The 26,243-nt window shown below is 44.4% G+C and overlaps 1 protein-coding gene across 3 annotated transcripts in view; it reads left to right on the forward strand.

Moving 5' to 3' along the window:
• Positions 1 to 2,223: 2,223 nt before the first annotated feature.
• Positions 2,224 to 26,243, forward strand: part of WDR89 (WD repeat domain 89) — a 41,859-nt gene continuing 17,839 nt past the window's right edge. The window contains exon 1 of one of the 3 annotated variants that reach the window (XM_061612386.1): positions 2,224 to 3,071. The gene's annotated coding sequence lies outside the window, so the exon portion shown is untranslated. Of the gene's footprint in view, positions 3,072 to 6,362; positions 6,417 to 26,243 lie in introns of those variants that run through there. The other 2 variants (XM_061612385.1, XM_061612387.1) reach the window with 2 other exon arrangements.

Below are 26,243 nucleotides of genomic sequence, written 5' to 3' on the forward strand. Positions count from 1 at the left end.
TTTTTGTGGAAAGAATAAAGTAATGTTTATGAGATTTGATGATTAATTAAGATAACTACTGGAGGAAAGCGATTTTATAATATGATTTAAGAGACAGGATTGTTATATATTGTAGACCTATAACTGATTTGATATGTGACAAATGGGAAGTCAACATTTTATTTTTTTTTGTTTAATCATTTTTGTTTTGTTTTGTTTTTTGTCTTTGAATGTTTTATGATTTTGTTTTCTATGTTTTATGAAAATTTGAATAAAAATTATTGTAAAAAAAAAAAAAGAGATGATTTGGTGGATGAAGTGGCAGTTACAGGAACTCTGGGGGAAAGTGACAACACCATACTTGAATTCTTGATTTTAACAGAAGCAAAAGCTGAGAGTAGCCATATGTGCACCCTGGACTTCAGGAAAGCTGATTTTAATAAACTTAGAACAATTGTAAGTACGGTTCCATGGCAAGCGACCCTAATGAGAAAAGGAGTCCAAGATGGGTGGGAGTTTCTAAAATAGGAAATTCTAAAAGCGCAATGGCAAGCAATTCCAACAAGGAAAAAAGGGGGGAAACAGCAGAAGAAGCCAGTGTGGCTTCACAAACAGCTTAGAGAGGACCTGAAAACAAAAAAGGACTCATATAAGAAGTGGAAAGAAGGCTAGGCCACAAAGGAAGAGTACAGGCAGGTATCATGGAATTGCAGGGATGGTGTCAGGAAGGCTAAAGCTGAGAATGAGCTGAGGTTAGCGGGAGATGCTAAAAGCAACAAAAAAGCTTTCTTCAGGTACATCCACAGTAAAAGACAGAGAAAAGAAATGGTGGCACAGCTACTCAATGAGGATGGCAAATGATAACATGACAAAAGGCAGAAGTGCTCAATTCCTACTTTGGCTCAGTCTTCTCCCCAAAAAGAGCCTATGACCCTCCCAGGAAACATGAAGTAGAAGGGGCAGGATTGGAGCTTGAGATTGATAGACAAATGGTCAAGGAATACTTAATCACTTTGAACGAGTTCAAATTGGGAGGGCCCGATAAACTACTTCCTAGAGTATTGAAGGAACTGGCTGAAGAACTCTCAGAACTGCTGTCTATTATCTTTGTGAAATCATGGAGGACTGGTGAAGTGCTGGATGACTGGAGAAGAGCTAATGTTGTCCCTATCTTCAAAAAGGGCAAAAAGGAAGAACCAGGGAACTACAGACCAGTCAACCTCTGGAGCAGATTATAAAGCAGTCAGTCTTTAAGCACCTTGAAAACAATGCAGTGATTACTAGGAGCCAACATGGATTTATGAAGAACAAATTCTGTTAAACTAATCTTATCTCGTTTTTTGATCGGGTAACCTCCTTTGTAGACTGTGGGAATGCTGTAGACATAACATATCTCGACTTCAGCAAAGCCTTTGACAAAGTGCCCCATGATATTCTGATTAGTAAACTAGCTAATGTTTGTACCTGTGATCGTCCTACATCGATCGTCCCAGAGTGCAGGACACGGAATAATGGGCTCAGGTTGTAGGAAGCCAGATTTTGACTGAACATCAGGAAAAACTTCCTAACTGTTAGAGCCATACGGCAATGGAATCAATTACCTAGAGAGGTAGTGGGCTCTCCGACATTCAAGAGGCAGCTGGACAGCCACCTGTCAGGAATGCCTTGATTTGGATTCCTGCATTGAGCAGGGGTTGGACTTGATGGCCTTATAGGCCCCTTCCAACTCTACTATTCTATTCTATGATAGGCCCAGGACCAAGACAAGCCAGGTTTAAATCCTTGCTCCACTGCCCTTATTTGTCTCATTCACTCCCTCCCCAGCTTAAACTACCTCACAGGGTTGACTAAAATGGGGGATGTACCGTACATGCCTTCCTGCCCTCCTTTGAGGAAACATGGGATAAAAATACTAGTCAATCAATCAGTCAATCAAATAATTTTATAGGGGGCACTCAGCTCATATTTAAAAGCACTCCTGCTTAACTATTGCTATATTTCTCTATCATCAATACTTGAATTTGCTTGCATTGCTTTCCTTTCTCATTCTTTTTTCCTTTTATATTGTGTCTGGTACATTGCAAGCTTGCAAGAAAGGCTGTCTGTTCTTTTAATCTCTGAACAGCGCTTAGAAATGTGTACGGGTATTATTATTAACAATACTAAAAACACCTGGTTCTACTGGGTTTAATACATGGGTCAGATTAAGTCCTGTTTTTCCCCACCCTTATAATTTGCATCTATGCATTTACTTGCATATAATTATTATTATTATTATTATTATAATAATAGGACTGCGTTGTAAAATAATTCAGGTCACAAACCTCCGGATCCCACAATTTGTTAAGAAAAGCAATACGACAGCGCCCCCTGGTGTCCACGCTATGAAGCAACATCCCTCCCTCTGCTCCCTTTCCCCCTTTCATTATTCCAGCATTCGTCGCCAAGGGGAACGTTGCAATTAATAGAATCTATACTGACATGTCCGGTTTCCCATCGAAAGTGTGGGGAAGTCAAGTCACAAAAGATAGGACGAGGGCACCACAGAGAGGTAGAAACGAAGCAAAAGCAAGGGAGACTCTTGTGACAGACTAGCAAAGCTGCTGTTGACATAAACTTTCGTGGATCAGGGGCCATTTCACCAGATGCTTGAAGTGTAATCCTAATCGAAATGCAAAAAGGGAAACGAAATGCAAAAACAACCGTCAGTGAAAATTACATAAAAGCAAATAAGTTACAGCTGCAGGCATCGTTAGTGACAGCATAAACTTCTTAACATTTTGGTAAACTAATTCGATGCATTCTGCTCTTGAGCCCCTCAAATGGCGGCGTTTGAATGGAAACCGGAAGTATAAACTGAGAATTGTTTCCTTTTTTCTTTAAACTCAACGGTTGGGACGACCGCTTTGTGAGCGACGCTTGAGAAGCCACGCCCCTGTTTCTTGGCCAATCATCTAGCGTAAAAGAGATGGCATTTTTCCGCCGTGAGCAGCCAGCCAATGGGACTGCGTCGAGAGGAAGCTGCGGAAGTAGGAAGGAAAGTGGAGCACGCGGAGAAGGGATCGTTTCTTTTTTAAAAAACCCTGCGCGAGGTAATACACGCGTCTTTGCGCGTCTGTGTTTAGCACGTGTGAATGGTTAACCCCTGGGTTTGCTTGTATACCTGTTTATTGCTCGTTTGGGATAACATCATTTCTTCCCTTTTCTATTTGTAAATTTCCTCTGATTTTTTTTGGTAAAGTTGGGAATCCAAGAAAACAAGAATTATGTAACACCCCCCGCAGTTAAATAGGTTTGCTTTTCGAAATTGTATGGATCCCTGGGCTACTCTTGAACGTCAGAGCCGTGTTGTTGTTGTTGTTGTTGTTATTTGCAAAGGTACCTCTAAAATGGCCCCTTCCTGATGTTACTTTTGTGGATTTGGGAGGTCCTTCCCACGCTGTTTGGGGAAAGTTGGGCCTTGAGGACACATGAAATTGAATGAGGTGGAAGTAGGGTTGCCAGGTTCAGGGCCTGAGACTGATCCTGTATCTTTAGGAGAAGAGAAAGTCAGCCAAGTACAGGTGTTTTTGCAACCATGTAATAGGAAAAACCACAAGGTGGAATTCTCCCTTCGCCCTGCACAACTTTTAAAGATACAGGAGACCTCTTGGAGGCTGGAAGAGTTGGGAGGTGAACTGTACCTTTTCAGACTGTAGGTGGAGGACCATATTTTTGAATACTCACCCATGTGTACATAGAGGTTCGTGTGGGAGGGGGTCTGTCCTCCCTCCCCCATAAGCCATACTCCTCAGATTCCCCACCTTCATTAAAAAAAATATTGTAGCATTTCTAGAACCTGAGATGTGAGGTACAATCTACGGCACTATTCTCATATTTTGCTGTGAGAAACTATCATGCTCCCTCCTTTCAGTGTTATACTCCCCCTTCCCCTGAACAGTTCTTGCAGTAGGCCATGCACATGTGAAAGGCCACATCCACACCATGCATTTATTCCATTATTATTCCACTTTAAACCGCCACAGCTTCCCCCCAAGAATCCTGGGAACTGTGGTTTGTGAAGGGTGCTGAGGGTTGTTGAGAGTCCCACATTCTCCTCACAGAGCTTACAATTCTCAGAGGGGTTTAACAGTCAGCTCCCTTTCCCAGAGAATTCTGGTGATTGTAGCTTTATGAGGGGAATAGGGTGTCTCCTAACAACTCTCAGCACCCTTCACAAACTATACTTCCCTGGATTCTTTGGGAGAAGCCATCACTGTTTAAAGTGGAATAATAGTGGAATAAATGTATGGTGTGAATGTAGTCCAAAACTCCCTGCAGGTAGGATGAATGATTTCTCCAAAATGTGCTAACTTTTGGTTTGGCAGAAGATTTTTTTTTTAATGTGGAGGAGTATTCAAACCTGATGCCTGCCACTGTCCTGGAACAGTCCACTCTCCCTCTTTGGGTTTATGCCACCTCCTGATGCTGTATGAGCCAACCAAGCCTTGTTAGTGCCCTTCTTGTTGGTGTGGTAGGCCTCTCGTGCCACTGAAACTGGCATTCCTACATCTAGTCTCCTGTAATGTCTAGTGAAATTCTCCTTGTGGTAGGTAACTAAGAGTTTCCATACCAGTGGCAGTCAAAGGGGTTGAGGGGGACTGTGGAAATGTTCAGGGGTTAACACTGCATGGTGCCACCCAGTGAGTTTCTCTGGACTTTACTGCGAAGAGTTCTGGTTGCCTCTTCTCAAAAAAGATATTATAGAGTTGGGAAAGGTTCAGAAGAGGGCAACCAGAATGATCAAGGGGATGGAGCGACTCCCTTATGAGGAAAGGTTGCAGCATTTGGGGCTTTTTAGTTTAGAGAAAAGGCGGGTCAGAGGAGACATGATAGAAGTGTATAAAATTATGCATGGCATTGAGAAAGTGGATAGAGAAAAGTTCTTCTCCCTCTCTCATAATACTAGAACTCGGGGACATTCAAAGGAGCTGAATGTTGGAAGATTCAGGACAGACAAAAGGAAGTACTTCCTTACTCAGCGCATAGTTAAACTATGGCATTTGCTCTCCCAAGACGCAGTAATGGCCACCAGCTTGGATGGCTTTAAAAGAAGATTAGACAAATTCATGGAGGACAGGGCTATCAATGGCTACTAGCCGTGATGGCTGTGCTGTGCCACCCTAGTCAGAGGCAGCATGCTTCTGAAAACCAGTTGCTGGAAGCCTCAGGAGGGTAGAGTGTTCTTGCACTCGGGTCCTGCTTGCGGGCTTCCCCCAGGCACCTGGTTGGCCACTGTGAGAACAGGATGCTGGACTAGATGGGCCACTGGCCTGATCCAGCAGGCTCTTCTTATGTTGTTATGTTCTTAAGAGTGGGAGAGCTAGAAATAGGGGCAAGCCTTGAGGCCAGGCATTGGGAACTTTGGCCCTCCAGATGTTGCTGAACCACAACTCCTCTGGCTGTTGTTCATAGCTGCCGGGCTCCTAGGAGTCTGAAGGGCCAGAGGTTCCCAATACCTGTTTTAGGCAGTATTCTTCTGTCTTTTGTGATGTCCACTTCTTCCCAGAGTATTACTGACTTTGTATCTGGGAGCTCCAGGTTTAAATCTCTGTTCATTCAATATTTATTTATTTGTGGCATTTACGTGGCCTGCCCAGTAGCATTGTTCTCTGGACAGTCCCCAGACATGAAAGAGTAGAAACACAAGATTTAAATACCATATTGTAAAACAATTGTGGCATTTTAAAAAAACGTTCGAGAATCAGTTTCACAGCATTGCTGAAAAGACGCAACCTGTAAGCAGTGGAAAATGTAAGCAGCTGAAAACTATAAAACTGCATATTTTAAGAAGCCTAATACGTATTTTAAAAAGGCTTCACCTGGCACCAAAATGATCATGAAAAGGGTGTTAGGTAAGCCTCTCTGGGCCTGGGTTTCCACAGTCAGGGGGTCAAGACCGAGAAGGCGTTCTCCCGGGTAGCCACCTTCCTCACTTCACTTGGCTGGGGCATCTGGAGTAGGGCCTTTGAAGAGGACTTTAAAGTTTGGGTAAGTATATATGGGAGAAGGTGACCTTTAGGAGAAGGCAGTCGTCCAGGTATCCTGGTAAAATGTGAATTGGAGCAATCACTTGGCCTCCACTGATAAGTGAACTGAACAAGCCTCAGAGAGTTTTCATGAGGGCAACTATGAAATGCTGTGTGCACTAAAAATCTTCTGTTAATGATTAAGAGTGCATATAATGGTGTTATCTCTCCTTCAACTCTTCAGCCAAATCTATTGCTTCCTAATTGTTTCAAAGTCTGCTCTTATTGCCAAAATCATGTCTATAATTTTGTATACAGGACGGTACCTACCCCAAGTGGTCATGGTAAAATGCCTTGTGATTGGCAAGCAGTTGGCAGACTGGCAAGCTCAGAACTTAAACTCTGGACAGGCAAATTGCCTGCTTATAGGTAAGAGAGAGATAAAGATATCCTGGTCTTGCTTGTTTGGCATTCTTGGGGAATGCTTTAATGCCCATAGACTTACGATAGCTGCTTATAGCAGTGACTGTGTATGAAAAATTACGTATTATTATTTCTGTGTAGGATCAAAAAGAAGGAGGGATCCTTGTAGTGGGTGATTCGATCATTAGGAACATAGACAGTGGGGTGTGTGATGGGCGTGTAGACCGCAAGGTGTTTTGCCTGCCTGGTGCGAAGGTTGCGGATATCGCCCGTCGTTTAGATAGTTTGGTAGACAGTGCTGGGAAGGAGTCAGTGGTCGTGGTGCACGTTGGCACCAACGACATGGGGAAATGCAGCCGTGAGGTCCTGGAAGCAAAATTTAGGTTGCTAGGTAGGATGCTGAAAGCCAGGACCTCCAAGGTGGCTTTCTCTGAAATGCTACCGTTTCCACGCGCAGGACCAGCCAGACAGGCCCAGCTTCGCAGTCTCAATGCGTGGATGAGATGATGGTGTCGGGTGGAAGGGTTTGGATTTGTTAGGCACTGGGGAACATTTTGGGACAAGCCGGGCCTGTACGAAAGGGACGGGCTCCACTTGAACCAGAATGGAACCAGACTGCTGGCACTTAAAATTAAAAAGGTGGCAGAGCAGCTTTTAAACTGACTGAGGGGGGAAACCCGACAGGAGCTGAGAAAGGTCCGGTTCGGAAGAAACCTCCCCCCTGGGATAAAAACCAAAGAAATTATGAAATTTTAAAAGGGGTAGGCCTAGAAGTAGGCACTGTGAGAGCAGGGGCACAGGATATAAATTCAGAAGAGCAAAATTACCACAGTCCTAACCACAAGTGCCAAAGACACTTGAAGAGAGACACTGCTTACAAGTGCCTGTACGCTAATGCTAGGAGCCTGCGAACCAAGATGGGAGAACTGGAGTGCTTGGTCTTAGAGGAGAGCATTGATATAGTGAGCATAACGGAGACCTGGTGGAATGGAGAAAACCAGTGGGATACGGTTATCCCTGGATATAAACTATATCGGAAGGACAGGGAAGGACGTATTGGTGGCGGAGTCGCTCTATACATGAAAGAAGGCATTGAATCCAGCAAGCTCGAAACCCCAAAAGAGGCAGGCTCCTCCACAGAATCGTTGTGGGTGGTGATACCATGCCCCAGGAGGGACTTAATACTGGGAACGATCTATCGTCCCCCTGATCAAAATGCTCAGGGAGACCTCGAGATGAGATATGAAATTGAGGAAGCATCCAAACTAGGAAATGTGGTAGTAATGGGTGACTTCAACTACCCAGACATAGACTGGCCGCATATGTGTTCCAGTCATGACAAAGAAGCAAAGTTTCTAGATATTCTAAATGACTATTCCCTAGACCAGTTGGTCATGGAACCGACCAGAGGGACGGCAACCCTGGACTTAATCCTCAGTGGGGACCGGGACCTGGTGCGAGATGTAAGTGTTGTTGAACCGATTGGGAGCAGTGACCACAGTGCTATTAAATTAAACATACATGTAACTGGCCAATTGCCAAGAAAATCCAACACGGTCACATTTGACTTCAAAAGAGGAAACTTCACAAAAATGAGGAGATTGGTAAAAAGAAAGCTGAAAAACAAAGTCCAGAGGGTCACATCACTCGAAAATGCTTGGAAGTTGTTTAAAAACACTATATTAGAAGCTCAACTGGAGTGCATACCGCAGATCAGAAAAGGTACCGCCAGGGCCAAGAAGATGCCAGCATGGTTAACGAGCAAAGTCAAGGAAGCTCTTAGAGGCAAAAAGTCTTCCTTCAAAAAATGGAAGTCTTGTCCGAATGAAGAAAATAAAAAAGAACACAAACTCTGGCAAAAGAAATGCAAGAAGACAATAAGGGATGCTAAAAAAGAATTTGAGGAGCACATTGCTAAGAACATGAAAACCAACAACAAAAAATTCTATAAATACATTCAAAGCAAGAGACCATCTAGGGAGACAATTGGACCCTTGGATGATAAGGGAGTCAAAGGTGTACTAAAGAACGATAAGGAGATTGCAGAGAAGCTAAATGAATTCTTTGCATCTGTCTTCACAGTGGAAGATATAGGGCAGATCCCTGAACCTGAACTAACATTTGCAGGAAGGGATTCTGAGGAACTGAGACAAATAGTGGTAACGAGAGAGGAAGTTCTAAGCTTAATGGACAATATAAAAACTGACAAATCACCGGGCCCGGATGGCATCCACCCAAGAGTTCTCAAAGAACTCAAAGGTGAAATTGCTGATCTGCTAACTAAAATATGTAACTTGTCCCTTGGGTCCTCCTCCGTGCCTGAGGACTGGAAAGTGGCAAATGTAACGCCAATCTTCAAAAAGGGATCCAGAGGGGATCCCGGAAATTACAGGCCAGTTAGCTTAACTTCTGTCCCTGGAAAACTGGTAGAAAGTATGATTAAAGCTAGATTAACTAAGCACATAGAAGAACAAGCCTTGCTGAAGCAGAGCCAGCATGGCTTCTGCAAGGGAAAGTCCTGTCTCAGTAACCTATTAGAATTCTTTGAGAGTGTCAACAAGCATATAGATAGAGGTGATCCAGTGGACATAGTGTACTTAGACTTTCAAAAAGCGTTTGACAAGGTACCTCACCAAAGGCTTCTGAGGAAGCTTAGCAGTCATGGAATAAGAGGAGAGGTCCTCTTGTGGATAAGGAATTGGTTAAGAAGCAGAAAGCAGAGAGTAGGAATAAACGGACAGTTCTCCCAATGGAGGGCTGTAGAAAGTGGAGTCCCTCAAGGATCGGTATTGGGACCTGTACTTTTCAACTTGTTCATTAATGACCTAGAATTAGGAGTGAGCAGTGAAGTGGCCAAGTTTGCTGACGACACTAAATTGTTCAGGGTTGTTAAAACAAAAAGGGATTGCGAAGAGCTCCAAAAAGACCTCTCCAAACTGAGTGAATGGGCAGAAAAATGGCAAATGCAATTCAATATAAACAAGTGTAAAATTATGCCTATTGGAGCAAAAAATCTTAATTTCACATATACGCTCATGGGGTCTGAACTGGCGGTGATCGACCAGGAGAGAGACCTCGGGGTTGTAGTGGACAGCACAATGAAAATGTCAACCCAGTTTGCGGCAGCTGTGAAAAAGGCAAATTCCATGCTAGCAATAATTAGGAAAGGTATTGAAAATAAAACAGCCGATATCATAATGCCGTTGTATAAATCTATGGTGCGGCCGCATTTGGAATACTGTGTACAGTTCTGGTCGCCTCATCTCAAAAAGGATATTCTAGAGTTGGAAAAGGTTCAGAAGAGGGCAACCAGAATGATCAAGGGGATGGAGCGACTCCCTTACGAGGAAAGGTTGCAGCATTTGGGGCTTTTTAGTTTAGAGAAAAGGCGGGTCAGAGGAGACATGATAGAAGTGTATAAAATTATGCATGGCATTGAGAAAGTGGATAGAGAAAAGTTCTTCTCCCTCTCTCATAATACTAGAACTCGTGGACATTCAAAGAAGCTGAATGTTGGAAGATTCAGGACAGATAAAAGGAAGTACTTCTTTACTCAGCGCATAGTTAAACTATGGAATTTGCTCCCACAAGATGCAGTAATGGCCACCAGCTTGGATGGCTTTAAAAGAAGATTAGACAAATTCATGGAGGACAGGGCTATCAATGGCTACTAGCCATGATGGCTGTGCTCTGCCACCCTAGTCAGAGGCAGCATGCTTCTGAAAACCAGTTGCTGGAAGCCTCAGGAGGGTAGAGTGTTCTTGCACTCGGGTCCTGCTTGCGGGCTTCCCCCAGGCACCTGGTTGGCCACTGTGAGAACAGGATGCTGGACTAGATGGGCCACTGGCCTGATCCAGCAGGCTCTTCTTATGTTCTTATGTTCTTAAGCAGGTGTACTCCAAAGATGCACATTTTTGCTTAATTGCCCCTCCTGCTGTTGCCTACAAACAAGGTGGATGTTCTAGCAGGTTTGGGGGCAAGTATTTTATAAATTTTGTATTTTACCCCGCTATTCCACCAAGGAGTTTTGGTGGGATCTGTGGTCAGCACCCCTATCCATTTTATCCTCACAAGATTGAGAGAGATCACCTAGTGATTATCATGACTGAGTGGGGACTTGAACATAGGTCTATCCTTGCTGCCTGGAGCTGATGGGAGTTCCCCTCCCCCCATATATTTATATACCGCTTAATATGAAGTCTCTAAGCGGTTTACAAAATAACCAATCTAATATGTATGTATAATAAACAATGAAACTGGAAAACTACAATGCAGTGCAATACAAAACTATAATGCTTCCCCCCTCTCAAAAAACCTCCAACACATAGCAGCACATTTTGAAAAGGTCTTAAGAGTCAGGGATCGCTTCCATCCTTAGCCTCTCTCTTGCCAAAGCACATCCTGACATAGCAGGGACTGATCATGGTGGTGTCCAGCCAACCCTCTCACAAACTGCCAAAATGGAGGCAGGAAACCAATATGGAGGAAGCCCCTCACCCCCAACCCAATGAAGATTGAGCATTCTTGGTGGGCATGGAATGCTGGATAGAGGGCTGGTTCACACTGCGACTTACTGTGAGATTGGTGCTACTTGCATCCCCATTTAATTTGCATGGTTCACATGATGTTGCAGGCAATCAGCAGCTATCACACAGTTTTCCCGTATCAAACCAATCCAATTTTAATGCTAAAAGGAAAGGAAAAACCGTGTCAGGTTCGTTGCGCTCCTCCGTGTAGGTGCTTTGCCTCGATGTTTTTTTAGTGGGTGGGCTCTCATATGCCCCATTGCCAGCTCCATGTCTCTGCCGTCTGCAAAAGCTGCCTTTCACCCACTCCACCCCCCTTCAGTTTCATACAGTTTTGTGACAATTGCAACCCACTCTCTCCTGGCTTCAACCAGAGGCATGCAATTGACAAGAAACAAGGAAACTGATTAAAAAAAACCCCTCCCCTTCTCCATTAGCAATATGGGTGCTCTGGAAGGAGCAAGCATGTAAAATTAGGGAGGGAGCCACAAGGAAACTGCGATACTAAACCTTTCCAGAGGAACGCCTACTTGTGTGAAAGGAAAATAGTGGATTTGAAGGCAGAAAGTGTGAACCTTGCAAATCTATCACGATGGCAAAAGCTGTGTCTTTACTGGGAAGTTCAGCTCATGGGTGAATGAGCCCAGAGATAGAGATGGAAAACTGGAGGGATGGGCCTTCTGATAAGGTGGTATCTGCAGGAGGCCCTCACCTGCAGAGCGCAGTGATTGACTGGGTATACAGTATAAGGGGCAAGATGATCTTTCAGGTATCCTGGCCCCAAGCTGTATACAGAAAAGTTTTTCTCCTTCTCTGATAATACTAGGAACTCATGGCTATCCAATGAAGCTGAATGTAGACTCAGGACAGACAAAATATTTATTTATTTATGTATTATTTGATTTATATCCCGCCCTTCCAGCAGGAGCCCAGGGCGGCAAACAGAAACACTAAAAACACTTTAAAACATCATAAAAAGACCTTAAAATACGTTAAAACAAAACAACGTTAAAAGCATTTTTAAAAAGCTTTAAAAACATCTTTAAAAAACAAAAAAGGGTTAAAAACATATTATTAAAGAAAACATATTAACAAGCAATTCCAACACAGACGCAGCGTGGGATAGGTCTCAACTTAAAAGGTTTGTTGAAAGAGAAAAGTCTTCAAAAGGCGCCGAAAAGATATAAATAAAGTACTTCTTCATACAGTGCGTAGCTAAACTGTGGAATTTGCTCCCCCAAGAGGCAGCGATGGCCACCAACTTGGATGGGTTTGAAAGAGGATTAGACCCAATTCATGGAGGGTAAGCCTCTCGGTGGCTATTAGCCATGATGGCTATGCTCTGCCTCCACAATCAGAGGCAGAGTGATTCCGAATGCCAGTTGCTGGAAACCACAGGAGGGGAGAGTAGACAAATTCATGGAGGACAGGGCTGTCAATGGCTACTAGCCATGATGGCTGTGCTCTGCCACCCTAGTCAGAGGCAGCATGCTTCTGAAAACCAGTTGCCGGAAGCCTCAGGAGGGGAGAGTGTTCTTGCACTCGGGTCCTGCTTGCGGGCTTCCCCCAGGCACCTGGTTGGCCACTGTGAGAACAGGATGCTGGACTAGATGGGCCACTGGCCTGATCCAGCAGGCTCTTCTTACGTTCTTATGTTCTGTGTATGTTCTCTTGCTTGCCTGGAGAGATTGTATCCTTCTGGGGCGACTCACGGATTTAGGAGTTGGAGGCACTGCTTGGCAGTGGCTGTGCTCCTATCTTGGGAATCGTCTCCAGAAGCTGGTGCTTGGGGAACATTACTCGAGTCCCTGGGTGCTCCAATATGGGGTCCCGCAGGGTTCAGTTCTGTCCCCCATGCTCTTTAATATCTATATGAAGCCGCTGGGTGGGGTCATCAGGAGTTTTGGAGTGCGTTTCCAGCAATATGCTGATGATACGCAGCTCTATTTCTCCTCATCTTCTTCAGGTGAGGCTGTCAATGTACTCAACCGCTGCCTGGCCGCGATAATGGACTGGATGAGAGCTAACAAACTGAAACTCAATCCTGACAAGGCTGAGATGCTGTTGGTGGGGGGGCTCTCTGCCCAGATGGTTGATGTCAGACCTGCCCTAGATGGGGTTACACTCCCCCTAAAGGAGCAGGTCCGTAGTTTGGGGGTCTTATTAGATCCACTCCTGTCACTTGAGGCCCAGGTAGCCTCGGTGGCACGGAATGCGTTCTACCAGCTTCGGCTGGTAGCCCAACTACGACCCTATCTTGACAGGGAGAACCTCGCCTCAGTTATTCACGCTCTGGTAACCTCTAGATTGGACTACTGTAACTACGTAGGGTTACCTTTGAAGACGATTCGGAAACTTCAGCTAGTGCAGAATGCTGCGGCCAGAGTTCTTACTGGGACGAAGAAATTTGACCACATAACACCTATTCTGGCCCAACTGCACTGGCTACCAATATGTTTCCGGGCCAGATTCAAAGTGTTGGTTCTTACCTATAAAGCCCTTAACGGCATCGGACCGCAATATCTGATGGAACGCCTCTCTCGCTATGTACCTACCCATTCACTGCGCTCGACGTCCAAGGCCCTTCTCCGGGTCCCAACTCATAGGGAGGCTCGGAGAACAGTAATTAGATCTAGGGCCTTCTCAGTGGTGGCCCCCGAATTATGGAATGCCCTCCCAGATGAGATACGCCTGGCGCCTTCTTTATTATCCTTTCGGCACCAGGTAAAAACCTACCTCTTTGCCCAGGCATTTTAAGCTTAATTTTAATTTTAAATTTAAACTGTAATTGTAATTTTTATTTCATTTTTATTCTAATTTTGTTTTTAAATATGTTTTATAATTGTATAGTGTAATCCACACTTGTTCGTATTTTAAAATGTGGTTTTATCTTGTTGTACACCGCCCTGAGAGCTTGTTGCTATAGGGCTGTTTAAAAGTGCAATTAAATAAATAAATAAATAAATAAATTGGGGGGGAGCTGGGGGAAACTTCTGACTTCTGTGTGGTTGGAATGTACTCTTCTGTGCAATAGTAGAAGCCACATCTTTGACCCCAGCCACTTTTTTGGCCTCTCATCCCATCCACCACTGGCATGTGGCCCTGATAGATTCCCCATGAGGGCATGTGGCCCCCAGGCTGAAAAAAGCCCCCCCATCTCTGCTATAAGTGAATGTTTTTTACTGGGAGAGGGAGGGGGAAGGGAATGCAATGTACTTGGAAAGTCAGTGTGTGTATAGAGAGAGAGAGCGAGCAAGGAGATACATATGTGCAAATCCTCCATCCCCTTGTAATGACTGTTCTGTTGTCTTATACTGTACCAGATAAGCCTGCTCAAAGAAGTGATGCCTTTTAGCTTAGTTGTATCGAAGCAGTCTCTTGCGGGAGCCTCAAACTAATTTTGAGGTAGGTCAATGGCTGAGTGCCACCAAGTGGACTAGGTAAGGAACGGCATGCTCTTCCCATCGGAGGTGAATGCAGCTGTTGGCGGCTAATGAAAGGAAAACAGCAACAGTCGTCGTGTATTTAGTTATTTTGTTTAGGTGGGCTTGCATCTCACTTTTCAGCTGAAGTCCTCGCAGCAGTATTTAAAAAATGCAATGGAGAAGCCATACTTGTAAGGACACAGGGAGTTGTCGTGTACTGAGTCAGATCGCTGGTCTGTCTGGTTCAGTATTGTCCTCTCCAGGGGTTCAGATGGGGGACCTTCCCAGACCTCCATGGAGATGTTGCCAGGGATTGAACCATAGACCTTCTGCATACATACTCTGCCATTGAGCTATTGGCTTTATTATCATACCAGCTCATACAACATATACAGTAGGGCCCCACTCATACGACAGGTTACGTTCCAGGCGCCCGCTGAAAAACGAAAACCACGGGAAAGTGGGGCCCTACTGTATTCCAGCCGCCGGGCTCCAGCTGACAGCGATCAGCTGGAGCGTGCAAACTCCCCGCGTTACAGCTGATCACTTGCTACAGCTGAAGCATGGGGAGCTCCAGCCACCGCGCTCCACCTGACAGTGATCAGCTGGAGCTCGCGAGCTCCCTGCGCTCCAGCTGATTGCGTGCTTCAGCTGATCACTGTCGGCTGGAGCGCGGCGGCTAGAGCTCCCTGCGCTCCAGCTGATGCCGCTGTATTAGCAGGTCACCGAAAAGCAGGGCCCTACTGTATAAATAGCATGTCAAGAATATATATACAGTCCTGTAAGGTAGGACAGGAGAACCAGTGTGGTGCTGTTAGAGTATTGGACTACGACCTGGGAGACCAGGGTTCGAGTCCCCACGCAGCCATGAAGCTCACTGGGTGACCTTGGGCTAGTCACTGCCTCTCAGCCTCAGAGGGAGACAATGGTAAACCCCCTCTGAATACCGCTTACCATGAAAACCCTCTTCATAGGGTTGCCATAAGTCAGAATCGACTTGAAGGCAGTCCATTTCATTTTTTCAAGGTAGGACAGTGTTGTTATCCCCCTGTTTCAACGAGGGCATAGGTAGTTTGAAGCTGTAAGAGCCTCGCACCCTTGTGGCAGAGGTGTGATTTGGCTCCTTGATCCATCACTCATCCTCTTAGTCACACTGGTACATTTTCTCTCAATTAAATGCAGCCCGTCTTGTGACATTTTCACATATGCTTCATAGATATCTTGACGTGAAGGTAGAGTGAAAATATACCATTTTAAAGTCAGCTTGGATTTTGTTTTTGTAAAAGTTCTGTCCCCCCAGAAATAATTATCTTTGGTCAATCTTTGCCCCGGGTGGGAGAGATATTTATTTATAACGTCGCACCCAGACTTGCAGCAGGACAGACCACGCATTGGGCCATATATTAATTTTGTGTCAACCTCATTGCAGTTCCAATTGGTTTTGGGGCTGCATTCAAGTTGTTCGCCTTTATAGCCCTAACTGGTTTGGGATCAGCGTATCTCAGGAACGGTATAAACATGCTCAAGATTTGTATTTGGCTTTTGAGGTTTTCATTCTAATGCTGCTGTTTCATTTTTTATGGTTTTGTTTCCGCTGTTTTGTTTGTTTTATTTATGTATTATTTATTTTATTACAATTATTAAATGTATTTTTGTTTTATTGTTGTGATTCTTGTTAATGTTGTTGGACTTTTTTCCTCTGTTGCTGAGACCTGAAGGGTGCAGCACAGTGACTTGAAGGCTGAGCTGCGGCTCAGGAAGTACCTGGTTCGAATCTTAGCTCCGCCAGGAACTCGCTAGGGGGCCTCAGGCAAACTAGTGTCTGCCAGCCGCAGGCCCCCCCCATCTGCAATATGGGAGTAATAAGAAGTCGCTGATTCATAGGGTTGCCATAAGTCGTAATCGATTTGAAGGCGCATAAAAACAACAAAATACTCATTTACCTGATTATCTTTGGTCAATCTTTGCCCCGGGTGGGAGAGATATTTATTTATAACGTCGCACCCAGACTTGCAGCAGGACAGACCACGCATTGGGCCATATATTAATTTTGTGTCAACCTCATTGCAGTTCCAATTGGTTTTGGGGCTGCATTCAAGTTGTTCGCCTTTATAGCCCTAACTGGTTTGGGATCAGCGTATCTCAGGAACGGTATAAACATAAGGATTAAAGTTAGATAATGCATGTGAAGTGCTTTGGACGTTTGAAAGTGCTGTACAAATGTTAAAGCAGTGGTTCTCAACCTTTTTTGCTCCATTCCCCCCTTTCACCATTATTCAGAATATAATTCCCCCCTTCCCAAGATAGTCTCTCATAGCGTGTTGACGTTTCGCGAGTGACGGTGGTGTTTCTCGTGAGAGAAAAATTTCTTAGTTTATATTATAACAGAATTTCTTGGAGCACTTTCTGGTCTTTAAATAATAATTTAATTTTGCAAATGAAAATAATGCTGCATGTTCAAGAATCGATTTTAATCTGTGACATTCAGTAAACTTTATTGAATGTCGCAGATTAAATTAAAAACAAACTACAATTTTACAGATTGTACATAATCTAGAAGACATCACACTTTGCTGAATAGTGGTCCCAGTTTCCCCCCTTGAACCCTAAAATTCCTCCCCGGGGGGGAATTCCCCCCTTGTTGAGAACCCATGTGTTAAAGGATAAGAATTGCAAGTGAGACCTGCAACAAAATGTTGCAATGTATAATATCTCTTCTCCTAATATTTATTTATTTATTTATTGTATTTATATACCGCCCCATTGCCGAAGCTCTCTGGGCGGTTTACAGTAACTAAAAACATTAAAACAAATATACACATTTAAAAACACATCTTTTAAAAACAATTTAAAACACATGCTAATATTATGTTACTTTGGGTCACTTTTGTGAGGAAAGCAACTAAATAATAATAGGAATGTGCCAGCCAGCCATTCCCTCTTCCAGCAGACCATCCCTCCTCTCCCCAAACTTCCACTTTTCTTTTCCTGTTGACACTCAACATTTCAGGATTACTGATCATGCTCAGTTCTCAGTGGGCTGTTTTTTTCCTTGCCACTTTTTAAAAAAGTGTACTTCTCCAAGCAGGGTTTCCCCAAGCATGCTGATGCCTGTCTCTTGCTTCACCGTTTCCCCATTGGGGCTTCGAGCCTGACAGCACTCAGCACCTGGATTTATTATTAGAAGGAATCATTTATATTTTTCTTTATAAGTTGCATTGAATCTGATTTTATCTTAGAAAGATAGGGTATAAGTGTCTGAAGTAAACAATAAATGTGGCCTTGGTAGTCCTTTGAACGAGAAGCTGGTACTTGGTACTTTTTACTCTCTTCTTCGAAGGCATAAAAATCTGTTTTCCCCTGAGACAGATTCCAGCGGTGCTGAGCAAATAGGTTGCCATCTGCGTCGCTTCTTTGGGTCATATTGCCTTGGAAACCTGGCTCATACAATACATGTGCATTAGTGTGGGAATCGCAAGATCGCTGGAAGGCCCAGCTGGAGAAATAATTAAATGCAGAAACTGAGTCATGCTCAGACTTTTTAAAGAATTATTTTGATGTTTTGAGACATTCCTTCCAAACTTGGACCATTTTTACCTGTTGTCTTAGTGGTTCTTTCCTTGAAATAGCCCAATAGCCGTTGAAATGCTCTTGGTATTTACATTTTTAAAAACTACTTAAAAGCTTAAAACTGTTCCTTTTGCATTAGGGCTATGCATGCATGCCTTACAAACTGTCATGGAAAAATTGTGGCCTGTGGTGCTGAATGTATTGCTTAAGCCAGCCTTTCCCAACCAGTGTGCCTCCAGATGTTGTTGGACCACAATTCTCATCTTTCCTGACCATTGGCAATGCTGGCTGAGGCTGATGGGAACTGTGGTTCAACAACATCTGGAGGCACACTGATGGGAAAGGCTGGCTTAAGCTATGAGTGCGTTGCTTGGTGCAAGGTGTGGAGGGGGCACCTCTTTGACCTCACGCTGGCCTTTGGAGGCACTTGGAAGTGTCGAACCCACCTTGCTGTACCTGAGTACTTCTGAAGCAACACTAGGAATGAGAAACACACACCCCTTGAGTGAGGGTCAGGGTCAGCACTGGTGACCACCCTTTTTGTCTGGGCCTTTCTACATGTTGACCTCTTGTGCTTTGGTTTGGTTTCCAGTCTGATCAACTGGGGAGCCGGCGGCACCACAACATTGGAAACGGATGTGGGAAGATTTTGAATTGGAACTTTTGAGTGGGGAGAATTTTCCTATGCAAATTTTGCATCCGAAAATACTCAGTTTGCATCCGAAAATTTTCTGATGTTCTGGAGTGAGGCTGGGGAAGCTGTGGCCACACAGATGTTGCTGGATTACAACTCCCATCATCCCTGACTATTGGCAATGCTGACAGGGGCTGATAGGAGTTGGCGTCCAGCCAAATCCCAGGTCCCAGACTATGGTCTGAAGGCACATAAGACCAGCACCCTGCTGAAGCTAAGCAGGGTCATTTGTGGTCAGTGCCTGGATGTGAGACTGCCTGGGAACCAAGTGTAAGCTGCCTTGGGTTTCAATAATTATTTATTATTATTATTATTATTATCATCATCATTATCAAGGTGGCTTACAAAGAAAAATAAACACAAGTATAAAAATACGTCAGTGAAAGCAATACAATTTACAAAAATTAAACTAAATAACAAATAACATTATTAAGAAAAAAAATGTCCAGGAAAGAAACTCAGAATTGAAGAGCCTGTCTTAAAAAGACATCCATCCTTTTTCCTGCAATGTTTTGCATCTCATTGTTACAATTCCCTGATGTTCCCACTGAGCGCAGTGGAGACTCCATGAATCATGAAAAGAAAGGCGGGGTAGAAATGTAATAAATAATAAAATCTGAGGGAGCCAACACTTCCCTAGCCCTGCCCTAGATGAAATTAAGCACATTTGTTTTACTTTTACTCAGTAAACAAAGCAAAAAACTCTCAAACTGCCAGGCTTGGCTAATATTGTATTTGCAACTGGCATCCATTCAGTGTTGCAAATGAACTTACGAAATGGAAAACTTTCCATGGAAAAATAAAGCACTGGAACATGTTCCATTTTGGAAAAATATCTGTCCCGCATTGCTGTTAGAAGGAGTAGTAGAAGTGTGGCCCTCATTCTTGACCATGGTCTGTGGCTCCTCCTACTCTTCCATGCCTGCTCATTCTACAAATCCCACTGCTAGGGATGGGTGAGAATTTCTATTCAGTTTGCGTTTCAAGCAGAAATATCAAATTCACAATTTCTGAAACAATGTGAGAACCAAAACACAACTGTCTTTCGAAATTTGCATTTATTAGAATTTTGGGATGCAGTTCGCCAACTAAACAACATTTACAAAAATGCATATATTAGGGGAAAGTGTGCATAAAAATCAACACATGAGTGAAAATAACAGGCAAAAAGGCATGAAATGATGAGAAATGGCTTGCAAAAATATGTACCTGTCAAAACCGTGCAAAAAATGTGTTTATTTTGAGAAATTTGCATTAAAATGGTGGCAAATTTTCATGATTTTTTTTTAAAAAAATTGCAGATTGCTGAAGAAATGTAGAGAACTGAATTTAACATTAGAAAACTGAGGGAACCGAAAGTGACAGATCTTTCCATCCCTACCCACTGCTGTAACCTAGCCATCCGTAGCTGATGGTTCCTTCCAATAAAGGAAAGATGGTCACTTTTATTGGGTCAACTTCCCTTGTGGCTGTGGGAAGAGTAACTCAGCAGGACTGGTCTTGTGTTGTTATGGGGAATACCAAGCTTTCCATTGTAAAGAACATTTGATCTACCTATTCCCGAATGTATGGGAACATTCAGTCTCCTCTGGGAGTTAATTTTTTTAAGACCTTTTTATTTGAATTTTATTTGAATACAGTATAGCCATCTACACAACCTGAATCCAGCACATTCAAATAAGCAGCAACTGCTTTTTCCTACCCTCTCCTTTTAAAATCTAACCAAGGGGGGGAAATTACATTTTTTAGAGTATTTTCGCAACCAGATTGAAAGGGGTCTCTTCTTATGAAGAAATATTGTGTAGAATGGAAAGGACCACAAACTTCCCTTTGCTTCCAATATTTATAAATTGAAACTTCTGTCCTCAACAACAGTGAAGGGTCAGTTTTTTAAAAACAAAAAGGCAATTGTCAGACCATGGACATATAGTTCGGATCTGAGTATTGTATCAGCTTTCCTTGAGCAACCTAAAGTTACGCTGACGTGGATCTGCACTGGAGAAGGGGACAAACCGGCCAGGTGCCTGCTGAGAGTGAAATCTTACTTGGATTCCCTTATGAGGAATTCGCTGTTCCCTTTTCTTCTCTTTGACGCTTTGCTTAAGGGCTGTAGCTCATTGGCAGAGCATCCGCAGAAGGCCCCAGGTTCAATCCTTGGCATCTCCAGATAGGGCTGGGAGAAACCTCTGCCTGAAACCCTGGAGAGCTGCTGCCAGTCAGTGTAGACAGTAGTGAGCTAGATGAGTCAGTGGTCTGGTTTGGAATAAGGGAGCCTCCTTTGTCCCTAAGTTACACTTAAATACCTGCCTCTGTACTTGGGCCTTCCCTAATGACTCTGCCTCATCCTTTCCCGTTTTCTGAATGTTGTCTCGTGTCTTTTGAGTGAAAGCATGCAGGCTGTGGCTTGGCCAGATGTCTGTGTTTGGACAGCACTTAGTTTAGCTTAAGCCAGGGATTCAGAATCTGCTGGAATGCAACCGTTGTCCTCCCTGACCATTGGTCATGCTGGCTTGGGCTGATGGGAGTCAGAGTCCAACAACATCTGGAGGGCCACAGAGCGTAGCCCTGACTTACACTCTTAAAATTATAAAGCTATCTTAGTTGGTTGAGTTTTCTTTTCTTCTCTGATTAAGTTTGCATCAATGATGTAGGCTTTGTGGAAAATTTTGAGCTAGAAAATGTTCTTGTGCAAATTAGGGTAATTTGCATAGGGAAATGTTCCCTAGATACTGTTACTTGAGTATGTTTATTTTACTTGTGTTTACTAAACCAGATGTGGGGAACTTTTGCCCTCCAGATGTTGCTGAACTACAATTCCCACCATGCCTGGCCATTGACCATGCTTGCTAACTTGGGAGTTGTAGTTCAGCAACATCTGGAGGGCCAAAGTTTCCAGCACGTTCTGTTTCAACTAGGGAAAAGCTGCCACCTATTGGATAGTGACTGTTTTATCACCAGCACACCCTCGTCCAATCATTGAAGCAGTTCTTAATTTTTTTTCATTGTAAGATGGAAAGATAAGACACATAAACATATGCCACTTAAAAAAGAAGATGGACAGCTCCCATTATGCATCAGGAGATAGAGGATGGAATGAAAGCAAGTTAGCAGCTGGGCTCACACAGCTGTGGTTTGGTCTTGAAATCTTATGTCCGTCTTCAGCTTCATTTTTTCAGAGGAGCAGCCACATTAGTTTTTTGCAGCAAAAACAACAAAACAGACTTGTGGCACCTTAAAGACTAACAAATTTATTACGGCATATGTGTGACGTTGCAGGTATATATGTACATGGTTGGTTGGAGGTGATTGTAAAAAGTGAGGCCAGAGAGAAATGAAATGCTGAAAAATATCGATAATGATAATTATGTACTTAGCAGTGGTAATTCACAAAGCAGTTCTTGATGACACAGACATACTGGCATTGGTAACCCAATTAACACATATAATGTGCTAAGTATCCTTTATCTCTGTTTAGTTCCCAAGTAATGGCATGGAAGTTTTTGACACATTGTGGTCCAGCTGCTTCATGCTGTAGTCTTCCTTTGATGTTCCTTTGTCCCCAAATGGCCACCTTAAGGTCATTTACAGTTTTCTGGGACATTGAAATGTTATCCCACTGGTTGAAGAATGTAAGAAGAGCCCTGCTGGATGAGGACAGTGCCCTTCATAGTCCAGCATCCTGTTGTCACAGTGACCAACCACATGCCTATGGGAAGCCCACAAGCTGGAAATGAACACAACAAAATTTCCCCATTTGTGATTCCCAGAAACTTGTATGCGGAGGCATCCTGAACTACTGCTGCTGCTGATAATATTAGCAATAATTTGATATCTTACTTGCTCTTCGCCATAAGGTTCCAGAGCATGTTACAACAATTTATGGTTTGTTTGAAATTACTTTTTTTTTTAGGGTGGGTCCTAAAATACATAGGCAAGGATAAAGAGGTGCATCTTCAGCGTACAATGAAGACGACACAGTGAAGGTGCCAGGCGCACCTCTGTGGGGAGATAACTTTGTAACTTAGGGGCTGCAACAGAGAGTGGCCTTTCCTTCCCCCTCCACACACCCCAGGGCTTCTGGGGGCGGTGAACTATCAAGAGGGCCCCCTCTTCCGATTTTAACAGGCTGGTAGGGAAGGAGGTAGTCTTTTCAGATATTTGGGGCCTCAGGTAGGTCTGGGAGAGACCCTGTCTGAAATGCCAGAGAGCTGCTGCCAGTCAATGTAGACAGTACTAAGCTAGATGGACTAGAGGTCTGACTTGGTTTAGAGTCGCTTCCTGTGTCGCCTGAGGAGCGCTCTGGACCTGAAGTCCCTGTCTGGCTCACAGCAAGCGCCTGCCTCCAACTCTTAACTCTGGGGGTAAAGAGGCATATTTTCTCCTCCCTGCCCCAAAGAGAGCCAGTGTGGTGTAGTGGTTAAGGTGTTGGACTACAACCTGGGAGACCAGGGTTCGATTCCCCACACAGCCATGAAGCTCACTGAGTGACCTGGGGCCAGTTGCTGCCTCTCAGCCTCAGAGGAAGGCAATGGTAAACCTCCTCTGAATACCGCTCACCTATTCATAGGAATCGACTTGAAGGCAGTCCATTTCATTTTAAGAGGCATATTTTCTCCCCCCTGCCCCAAATCCCCAGCTTAGAACTGGAAAGAGGAGTGAAGTTTCCTCTGGCCTCCTGCCGCAGTTGAGACGTAGCCAGGGAGTGCACCCTGCCCCTTGGAGGCAGAGTGGGGTCCTGGTGACAGCAAACCTTGGCTTAGCCAGCACGGCCAAGCCAAAATGCATTGACTCCTGCCTTCTATAAGAAGAAAGCCTTACTGAGGCTTGGGTTTCCTGGGCATCTAAATATTGATATTATAACCATTCACAATAGTGCAGTGCCGCAAAAAAGACTGCAGGAGACATCCCGAGTTAGCCAGAGTAGACCCACTGAAATTAACAGCTACGTAGAATAGGACTCAGTTGAACAGCACTGTGCATGCAATTGAAAATGAGAAAGGGGAGGGAAGGGGGTGGGCGGAAGGAATGGGCTATAAATTGCGGTTTTGCTTAAGTAGGAGGATAATTCATATCCATTTACCAGCAGTCTTCTCTGCAGAAGCTGTTTACGTTAGGTACCCATTGAGGTTTATGGCTTTCTGAATTGCAGTGGCATCCCAAGGGTGTGTGTGGTTGTGCCGTATGAAGAATGAGCTGCGACAACCGTGAGCATCTTAGCGCTGAAGCATTGGCATCTGTGGCTTTTCCTGAGAGAAATGTCCTTTTCATTGAATGTAGGAAGCTGCCTTATACTGAGTCAGACCGTTGGTCCATCTAGCTCAGTGCCGTCTACTCTGACTGGCAGCAGCTGTCCAGGGTAGGTCAGCAAGATTGTTCCTGATGTGGTGGTGGAGGAGAGCTTTGCACATACCATGGACCACGAAAAAGACAAATAATTGGGTGTTAGAACAAATTAAACCAGAACTGTCACTAGAAGCTAAAATGATGAAACTGAGGTTATCATACTTTGGTCACATCATGAGAAGACATGATTCAGTAGAAAAGACAATAATGCTGGGAAAAACATCAGGGAGTAGAGAAAGTGGAAGGCCAAACAAGAGATGGGTTGATTCCATAGAGGAAGCCATAGAGCTGAACTTACAAGATGTGAACAGGGTGGTTCACGACAGATGCTGTTGGAGGTCGCTGATTCATAGGGTCGCCATAAGTTGCAATCGACTTAAAGGCACATAACAACAACAAAGGGGAGCTGAGGCCGGGAAGGTACCTGAAGGATCAACTCTCTTCAGGTGTGCCTGGCTGTACTTCTGAGAGAATTACCAGAGGCCCGTCTCTGGGTTCCCTGGATGTCTGAGGTAAGGTTGATGGGTACTGAGGAAAGGTCCTTTTCAGAAATGGCGCTGTGCTTCTAGAACTCACTGAAGAGTGCAGGAAGCTGCCTTCCAATGAGTCAGACCTTTGGTCCATCTAGCTCAGTATAGCCTACACTGACTGGCAGCAGCTCTGCAGGGTTTCAGACAAGAGAACTTTCCTAGCCTTACGTGAAGATGCTGGCGATTGAACCCGGGACCTTCTGCTTGCAAAGCAGATGCTCTGCCCCTGAGCTGCGGCCCTCCCTCTACGGTCTTAGGAACATAGGCAGTGCCTCATACTGGGTCAGACCATTGGTCCAACTAAATCAATATTGCCTACACTGACTGGCAGCAGCTCTCCAGGGCTTCAGGCAGGAGACCTTCCCAGCCCTACCTGGAGATGCTGGGGGTTGAACCCAGAACCTTCTCTGCCACTGAGTTAGGGACCTTCTCCACTGAGCTCACTTGGTATCCTCCTGAAGTATTCCTGGCTTAAATTTTTTTCTAGGCTTTTGTTGATCTGCTTTATTCTCTCTGGCCGATTATTTTTATGCTGTTCTAGCACATCAGCTGCTTTTAGTTTGTTTTTTATGCTGTGGCTGTTTTAATTTTTAAAAAATTATTGTAAGCTGTTCTCTTAACTTGTTCGAGGGGCGAAATATTAATCTTTATGATGCGTAATAATACGGACAGAGGAAGCTGCCTTATACTGAATCGGTGGTCTTTCTACCTCGGTATTGTCTGCGCTGAATGGCAGCGCCTTCCAAGAGTTTCAGACGGGGGTCTCTCCCAGTCATACCTGGAGATTGAACGGTCGACCTGCACGCAACGCAGATGCTCTGCCCCTGAGCTGTGGCCCTAATGAGTAAGGCCAGCTTACCTAAGGTTGCCCAGTAAGCTTTTGGCTGAGGCAAAGTTTGAACTGGGGACTGGCTCTTAGCTACCACTACCCCCAGCAGCTCTATAGCCCATTAGATGTCGCTGGACTACAACTCCCAGAGTCTCTTGTTGCTGGCTGGTTGGGGCTGATGGGAATTGGAGTCCAACATCTGGAGGGACCTGCATAGGTTCCCCATCCCTGCGATAATCAAAGGGCATTTGTGTGCTGCAGTTTATCTCCTTTTGCTGTGGGGCAGTTCTGGCTGACGCCTTTGTACCCAGATACAAGCGGCATCCAAAGATAAGAGAAGGGCTGGAGCCCCATGGTACAGCATCTGCTTTGCATGCAGAGTCCCTTTACAGCTTGGGACCAGGAAGCTGCAGCTGGTGCAAAATGCAGCGGCAACACTACTCACTGGTGCAGGGTATCGCCAACATGTCACCCCGCTGCTGAAAGAACTGCACTGGCTGCCCATTTGCTACTGGGCTAAGTTCAAGGTTCTGGTTTTGGTGTACAAAGCCCTATACAGCTTGGGACCAGGATACCTGAAAGACCATCTTATCCTTATACACCCAGTCGATCACTGTGCTCTGCAGGTGAGGGCCTCCTGCAGATACCATCTTATCAGGAGGTCCGTTCCGCACAACATAGGAAACGGACCTTTAGTGTGGCCGCACCTACTCTGTGGAATTCCCTCCCCTTAAATATTAGGCAGGCGCCATCTCTGTTATCTTTTCAGTGCCTATGGAAGACTTTCCTCTTTCAACAAACCTTTTAAGTTGAGACCTATCCCAGTCTGCCTCTGTATTAGAATTGCTTTTAATATGTCTTTAACCCTTTTTTTAAAAGATGTTTTAAAAGTTTTTTTAAAAAAAATGTTTTTAAA

This window comes from Rhineura floridana, chromosome 2 (genome assembly GCF_030035675.1).
Source record: "Rhineura floridana isolate rRhiFlo1 chromosome 2, rRhiFlo1.hap2, whole genome shotgun sequence".
Lineage (NCBI taxonomy): Eukaryota > Metazoa > Chordata > Lepidosauria > Squamata > Rhineuridae > Rhineura > Rhineura floridana.